Below are 8,696 nucleotides of genomic sequence, written 5' to 3' on the forward strand. Positions count from 1 at the left end.
CGTCCTGTCCGGTATCCTGTTCGACTGCCCCTGGCTTCCTGTTTTCGCACGCCTGATTTCTCTTCCCCTGGCCTCCTGTTTTCCCGCGCCTGACTTCTCTGCCCCGCTTCTTCTGCCCAGCAATCGCTGAATCGCTGGCGTCTGTATTCCCGCGCAAGACTGCCCCGCTTCCGTAAACAAGGTTTGGTCTTAAAACGTTACGCGTTTGGGTCTACCGTCTGTTCGGGTTCTTACAGTCAGGGGTTTCTATATCAATTTTGCAAAATGAGCAGACATTATCTTCACTATTAAACCATGATATGACCAATCTTTTGATGGATAAATTTTAATCATAATTTCAAAGTGTGTTTTCTTAACTTTGGAAACTATAAGTATCTTAAAAACTGTATCTAGTTCTCAATTTTATACAATTGTAATAAATGTCTCTTTGTTTTCCCATGAACTATTAATTTAGTCAAGCATTGTCCTACATGGTTATTATTATATTTACTGTCAAAAATTGACATCCTCTGTATAAGAGGTGGAGGTATTTGGGGGTTTATTTTTTGATATTTCAAAATTTGAGCTCTTATATATATGCATTGCTTTGAATGACATTCACCAATCATTAAACTTAAGGGCCCGGTGACACAGCCGTTTGCGTCTGTATCGCGGGTAAAATGTTTCGATTTTTTTTTGCCCGCGATGGAAAATGCGCAAAATTGGCCAACCCGCTGTTCATCGGTGGTATGCCCGCAAAACAGACGCCGAGCCGGTGTTATGCCGAGATTTGCCTCCCCTTTGCTACTACAACCACTTTTACCTCGTTTTATCTCACTTTTATATCATTTTGTGGGAATTTAATGGTGAACATATAACCAAAACCACTTCGTCTTGCATTTGTTGGGAATGTAATACAACTTAAACCATTCCGTCTTTGTATTTGTTGTGAATGTAATCGAACGGTAATGCACGTCGTATACAAATCACTCTTGAGCAGGTAACATGTTTATTTTGCCCTTTTCTATTCAAATCGCTCGTATTGAAACTCTTATGCACTCTACCATAAAGCTTATTTCTGCATAATAAGCTTTACGGTAGAGTGCATAACAGTTCTCAAAAGTGATTTATATACGGTGTGCATTACCGTTTGATTAGGTTCACAACAAAAACAAAGACGGAATAGTTTAAGTTGTATTACATTTCCAACAAATGCAAGACGAAGTGGTTTTGGTTATATGTTCGCCATTAAATTCCCTAAAAGTGAGATAAAACGAGGTAAAAGTGGTTGTAGTAGCGAGGGGATGCAAATCTCGGCAGGGATGCATTTCTCGGCATAACACCGGGCTGTAGAAATCATAACCGCTCAAGACACAGTCCCGTGAAGATCAAGATTTCAAGCTATGGCACCGAAGAAGCCAATAGGTTATTATTGTAATAGTTTTTCATTTTTATTTTATTATATTGTTATGAAATGAAAAGAAATGTCAAGAAATAAAAATGGATTAAGACGAGGTCACTACGGTGACGGGGATCGCGCTGTATATACGCAGAGAAAGGCGTTTGACCGTCACACGCGTAACACGCTAATTTCACTTAATAACACCGCAATACAGGCGCAGAACATGCTATGACCGTGCTCCACCCACCATTACCCGCTAAAATGTCGCGTCCTACCCACGTGTAACCACGCCCTGGCTGTGGCCATAGCACGTCGTTCCGCGTAATTTTCGCGTCGTTACCTCGTGTGTACCACGTGTGCCGCCCGCGGTTAACACGTGGTCTAAAGTTTTGAGCAGCGCAAAACTTTTTCGCGCGGCCAACCGCGTGTGAATTTCCGACTTCGTGTAAAGCACTGCTGTATCTCGTCTGTATGGCGATCTCAAAGCGTCCAACAGCGTCTGCTTCACGGGCAGAAATTTCTGGCCGTGATTCAGCCTCGATACGCCCGTGAAAGGCTGTGTGACCGGCCCTTAAAGTTTTGAGCAGCGCAAAACTTTTTCGCTCTGCCAACCGCGTGTGAATTTCCGACCGCGTGTAAAGCACTGCTGTATCTCGTCTGTATGGCGATCTTAAAGCGTCCAACAGCGTCTGCTTCACAGGCAGAAATTTCTGGCCGTGATTCAGCCTCGATACAGACGCAAACGGCTGTGTGACCGGGCCCTAAAATTCGGTGGATTGAAATCTCCTTTGATTCAAAAATGTTCATAACTTAATATTTTACCATCAACATACATCATATGAGAGAATGACCATATGTTCCTCTGATACCAATCCTCAAAAAATAATGACCTTTTAAGAGTATGTATCCCACGGAAGGTGCGTTTGCCAATTACAGTGTGTACCATGGGGTATGGGTAAACCTTTTGATTGGTTGGCCGCATTGGGTTATAAAAAAATGATCGACTAGATTGAAAAAATAGCCTTTACTTTCTCTCCAAACTCAGGAGAGTAAGTGCCTCGACTTCCATCATGCTCTCATGCTACAAAGGCCCCATCTAGAACCTCCTGACCAGCTGCATCACCGTGTGGTATGGCACCTCCACCGTGTCCTTCTAAAAGACCCTGCAGCGCGAGAACAGCAGTCTCTCAGAGCAGGGAACTAGCAGGCCAAAGAAAAACTTCTATCATCAGGCTGTCAGGACTCTGAACGCCATCCCTGCCCTACCCCCTCCAACCCCTGGGCCTTCTACCAAATCAATGCAAAACTGTTCTTTCTAGATTACGGCTATACTTTGCACATTTTGTATTTAACACCTATGTAATAGTACAGGTATATGTTTTGACAAATGAAAAGCCCAAAAAAAGTTGCTATTATTTGTTCATGCTGATATTGCTTATTCATATTGTGCCTTGACCTAATCTGTCCTGCATATAGTGCATAGAGTATACTTGACACTAAAGTTGAAGTTAAAGTTAGCACAGAATCTATGAGACAATGTGTTTAAATAGTGACAACTCAAAATGCTAAACGGTTATGTCAGAATGTATTTTTTTCCCTCAACACATTTGATAAATAACTTGATAAAATAAAATCATGATAAAGAAAATCACGTTAAGAAAAAGGTAGCCAGCTATATGAATGCTGGGAAGAGTGGAAACAAATCAACTCAATTATATGAGTAGTACTTTTTTAAACCATTGTACACACATTATAATAATATTTTTAACATTAAGCAGGCTGGATTAAACATTTCGACAGAGTAGTCCATGGGCCATAGTTTGTCTCTATCTGTGTCCGCAATAGACAAATATGAACAAGTAGCAGAAAAAAAAGTCAAAAGCAAGCAATCTGGATTTTTTTTTTGTACAGTCCTTCCTGTACTTTTTGTAAGATACATTGCTATCGTATCTTCTCATTTTGTGTGTGAACTAAACCCTAAGAACTTAGCCAACTACATTAAGGAATGGACTGGTGCCAACTTTGTCATGACCCAAGAATATGCCAGGGATTGTGGAGAAGTCTATCCAGAGTTGCTTCCTCATTGGTGCCCTAAAGACCCATGCCAATAAGAGATCAGTGAACAACGAACCGAACTAAACTATAAAATAATTAATTATTTATTATAATTGGCCAAGCTCAGTCGAATTTCAGTGTTGTGAATTAAAGTCATATTTATTTGTATAGCCCTTACCACAAAGAATATCAAAGGGCTTCACAGATCACAGATTATTGCAAACCACAGACTATTATTACACCATCCCCTGCTCTAAAACGTTCAAAAGGGCGAGGAAAAACTCAAGAAGTTGAGTGACATCCATTCTTTTATCTCAGTGAGACAGGCTTTACTCAAAATTTCCACAGTTTAGTGTGGCAGATTCCCCCATCGGAAGATATAATTTATTGTCATCCGCGCAGCAATGGAAACTGATATACTTGCGAATAATATCCCCTAATGGAAGCATGTAGATGCTGAAAAGATGGGGGCCAAGTACTGAACCCTGCAGAACACCACCGAATAGACTAAGAGCTCACATGTTATTTTGCCGTATTTGACACATCTTTTTTGAGAGGTATGATCTGAACCATAAGAGGACGGTTCCAACCGTTCTAGTAAGGTATTATGGTCCACAGTTTCAAAGGCAGCACAAAGGTCCAGCAGCAGAAAAAGTGATGAAGCGCCGGAGTCCATTGCCAGTAGAAGATCATTGGTTACCTTAATCAGGGCTGTCTCATGAGTGGTTAGCCCTGAATCATGATTGCATCAATTCAAAAAGATTGTTCTCGTATATAAAATTATTCAGCTGCTGTGCCACAACTTTGTCAAGTACTTTAGAAAGAAACGGTGGGTTTGACACACGTCTATATGTACATAAGCTTTCTGGATCAAGGTTGGGTCGTTTCAGTGTAGCTTTATTAAATTTTGCGATTTTTTTTGCCCGTGGTTGCCCGCGGTAGAAAATGCGCAGAATTGGCTAACCCGCTGTTTATCCGTGGTATGCCCGCAAAACAGACGCCGGCGACTGTTCCGCTTCCTCATCGCGTCAGTTCCACGTCTTTCCGCGTGTGGACCACGGGTATAAAAGCTGCCGAGCCGGGCTGTAGAAATCATAACCGCTCAAGACACAGTCCCGTGAAGATCAAGATTTCAAGCTATGGCACCGAAGAAGAAGCCAATATGTTATTAACGTTATAGTTTTTCATTTTTATTTCATTATCTTGTTATGAAATGAAAAGAAATGTCAAGAAATAAAAATGGATTAAGACGAGGTCACTACGGTGACGGGGATCCATGTTCACCCCTTGACGTCTCGAGCACAACTGACGTGTGCTCGGCAAATCGCGCTGTATATACGCGGAGAAAGGCGTTTGACCGTCATACGCGTTACACAAGCTAATTCACGTGATAACACCGCGATACAGGCGCAGAACAAACATGCTATGACCGTGCTCCACCCGCGATTACCCGCTAAAATTTCACGTCCTACCCGCATGTAACCACGCCCTGGCCGCGGCCGTAGCACGTCGTTCCGCGTCTGTACCGCGTCATTACCTCGTGTGTACCACGTGTGCCGCCCGCGGTTACCCGTGGTCTAATGTTTTGAGCAGCGCAAAACTTTTTCGCGCGGCCAACCGCGTGTGAATTTCTTGCCGCGTGTAAAGCACGGGTGTATCTCGTCTGTATTGCGATCTCAACGCGTCCAACAGCGTCTGCTTCACGGGCAGAAATTTCTGGCCGTGATTCAGCCTTGATACGCCCGTGAAAGGCTGTGTGACCGGGCCCTAACAGCTGACTTAAAAGCCACTGGAACTGCACCTGAGGAGAGTGATATGTTTATAATATTTAGAACTGAAGGTCCAGGGAGCCCAAAAAGACCTTTAATCAGCGAACCCGGAAGCGCGTCAAACAGGCAAGTAGTCGGTTTGGCTGTATTCATCACCTGTTTAAGATTATCAAGCGACAGATCACTAAATCGGTAAAACAAATCCCTGAACAGCCGCCATGTCGCGTGTGTAGAATGTTCAGACCTTTAACATGCGGCATATTTACAGTGTCTTTAAAAATCTTTTCACGTATGCGTTGAATCTTCTTATTAAAGAAGACCATAGAGTCATGGGATGAATGGGTAGAACTACCTGGAATAATCTGTTGCCTTGTTAGCGATGCTACAGTGTCGAAAAGGATTTTGAGGTTATTCTTTTGTGCTGCAATCACCTTTGAAAAATAGGTTGATTTTGCAGAGGCAAGGGCTGCTTTATAGTTTAACAAGCTGTCATACCAGATTTGACAGAAAACCTCAAGCTTGGTAGCACGCCATTTTCTTTCAGATTTCCTTCAGTCTTGTTTAACCGATCTATTTTCATCAATAAACCAAGGTGTGCGTCTTTTAGGTCGTGATTTAGGCTGTAGGGGCGCCACAGAATCGAGGACACTAGCCAGGGTAGCATTAAACTCATTTATGAGTGAGTCACTAGAGTGTTTATACCAAGGAAACGATGAAACTACTCCTGAAAGAAGATCAGAGAGCTCAGAAATTATGCCATTGCAAATATTGCGGCAGCTACATCCTTTAGTTTTTTTAATACAACATTTAGCCAGCACCTCAAATGTAATTAAATAATGCGCAGAAATAACGGTAGTACACGGTAACACCATCATGTTTGAGGTCGAAACTCCTCAAGTCAGAACCAAGTCGAGTGTGTTTCCATATTTATGAGTCGGCAAAACCATCAATTGATTAAAACAAAATCAAAACCAAATGTGCGACTTGCTGGTAACCACTGCAGGGTGTCCCCTGCCCACTGCCCGAAGATAGCTGGGATGCGCTCCAGCGCCCCCGCGACCCTACTGAGGATAAGCAGTTCAGATAATGGATGGATGGTTTAAGAAAAAGGGTTATTTGTAATTGACGAAAGCTTCAATAACACCCTATGTCTATTGCCTCTTAATACTATCCAGTTGGCAGCACATGAAAAAGCTTTGTTTTAAATTGTATTATGACGATTATGTTTATTTTTTAGAGTAACTCATGAAAACATTAAATTACTTTCAAACAAGAGTTAAAACTCACCACAGGGACTATATTGTTTGTTTTGTCCTGGTTGTATTTTTCTTTACTTCGTCCGTGGCTCAATATGAAAGAAAGCAAATATTTCCCCATGATAATATTTGTCAGAAACATGTTTTATGCGTCAGTCCTTTCTAGTCCCACTGCTCATTTTTTTACTCCTTGATGCCGATCTTACTTTTCCAGTTAAGGATAAAAAATTCAATGTGTCAGCGCCATGAGGTGCTTCTGGGAATAGATATTTGTGCAAAGGTTGAAACTTGGCTTGGTGCAGCCTCAAGATATCCAAATTAAGTTAATAAAAAGTGTGGCAAGAGTTAACAGAGATGATTGAGTTCATGTGCTAATACAGTGCATAGGGGTTTATCCCTTTTCCAGGTCCGTGGGACTTGTAAAAAGTAATTGAGTCAAACAAATAATAGCTATACAATACTAACAGGGGCTATGATGGCAAAGATTGCTTCACTTTTTTATATTTTTATTTTATCTTTTTAAAATTTAGTCAGCTAACCTATAATAAGCCAGTAATGATGTCGCCAAATCTTGAACATCCAAATAATTCAATTTTGGGGAAAATACACAAATAATAATGACACACCTGATCTCTCCTCCCACATTCTAGGAACATGCATGTCAGGTTAATTGGCCGGTCCAAATTGTCCCTAGATGGAATGAGCGAGTGAGTTGTATATCTCTGCACCGTGAGTAGAAATAGTGTGACAATGAGATAAGATTTGATGCCCTTTTGTATGTCCTCTGAATCACTGGTGGTCTAGTGTATAAATGTAGGCACACTTTTAAAAGTGTCAACATGTGCTGGTATAATGCCAAGTCCTTAGCTTGGCCTTGATGCTAGGTCCTTAGCTTGGCCTTCTTGGCCTTGCTTGGCCTTTTGATGCTAGGTCCTTAGCTTGGCCTCTTTGATTTTTGCATTTCGGAGATGGAATATGAGCTTGCTCTGTCCACTCCACGCATCGGCCCGGTATTGCAGTACCTCCGGGAACGGTGCATTCGCAATGATCGCAGCAAGGCTTTAGGGCTAGGACCTTAGCTTGGCCTTTTGGCTGAGAGTAAGTGTCCCGGCTCCTAGGCTTTGTAGCGTATTATGAACTGACCGATAACGGATAATGGATAATGAATAACGAAGATAGATCAATAACCCTTAACCCCCCCTCACTGTAGTGACCCTGTTTTTATTCATGTTGCATACAACACAGAGTAATTAAGGTCAGTGATGTTTTTCGATTGATCGATTATTGCACAAATAAGTCAATATACCATAAAACCACCCCGCGACCCTACTGAGGATAAGCGGTACAGCTAATGTGATGAGAGATGAGACCATAAAACCTCATGTAGTAATGCACACATATAAATACTGCATTGCTGTTTAAATCTTATCCGTCATATACGAGGGTTACTTTCAATTTTCGGTCGAATTTGGGGTTTTTGGTGCGCCTTGTACGAAATTGCGGTATATATACAACATATAACAATAATTTGAAATAAAACATACAACTAATGCATTACTTATTGCTATTAATATGATAAAATGTGGCAGCACGGCGGCCGAGTGTTTGCATGTTCCCCGCGTGCTTGGATGGGTTTCCTCCGGACACATCCCACATTCCAAAAGCATGCATGTCATGCTGATTGGTATAAATTGTCCCTAGGTTTGAATGAGCGAGTGAGTTTTCTGTCCCTGTGCAACCAGTTCAGGTTGTCCCCTGTCCACTGCCAGAAGACGGCTGGGATGGGCTCCAGCACCCCTGCAACCCTACTGATGATAAGCAGTGCAGATAATGGATGGATGTTTCCACCCTTCAATATCAATATAAAATATAGTGTCATGAAAATACACAGTAGTGTAGATCTCCGTAAGTTCCCTTACTACATGTTTATTGTTGTCAAATAACTGCAAATATCAGGCAAAAATATTTTCCTCCTGAAATGTTCTTGGTCAAAATTGATTTTTTTTACATTACAATTACAGTTATAAGAATTAAAATTGGCATTATTATTACCAACGTAGTGGACTTTGTTTGCGAGAGTCTACATGGCACTCTAGCCTAAACACGTTATAACGGTTTAAGAGAGAGAAAATAAGAAGAACAAGTAATGTCAGCATGAATAGTATTTCCAATGCCGTGCTTGGAGACTGGCCTAAGTTGCAAGTGCATAAGAAGAATAGTGCAATGAAAAAGTAC

The 8,696-nt window shown here is 41.6% G+C and overlaps 1 pseudogene; it reads left to right on the forward strand.

The window, feature by feature from the left end:
* Positions 1-7,345: 7,345 nt before the first annotated feature.
* On the forward strand, positions 7,346-7,505 carry LOC148361750 (U2 spliceosomal RNA; annotated as a pseudogene).
* Positions 7,506-8,696: the final 1,191 nt, after the last annotated feature.

This window comes from Urocampus carinirostris, chromosome 8, assembly GCF_059441175.1.
Source record: "Urocampus carinirostris isolate Australia breed hairy pipefish chromosome 8, RoL_Ucar_1.0, whole genome shotgun sequence".
NCBI classification, from domain to species: Eukaryota; Metazoa; Chordata; class Actinopteri; order Syngnathiformes; family Syngnathidae; genus Urocampus; species Urocampus carinirostris.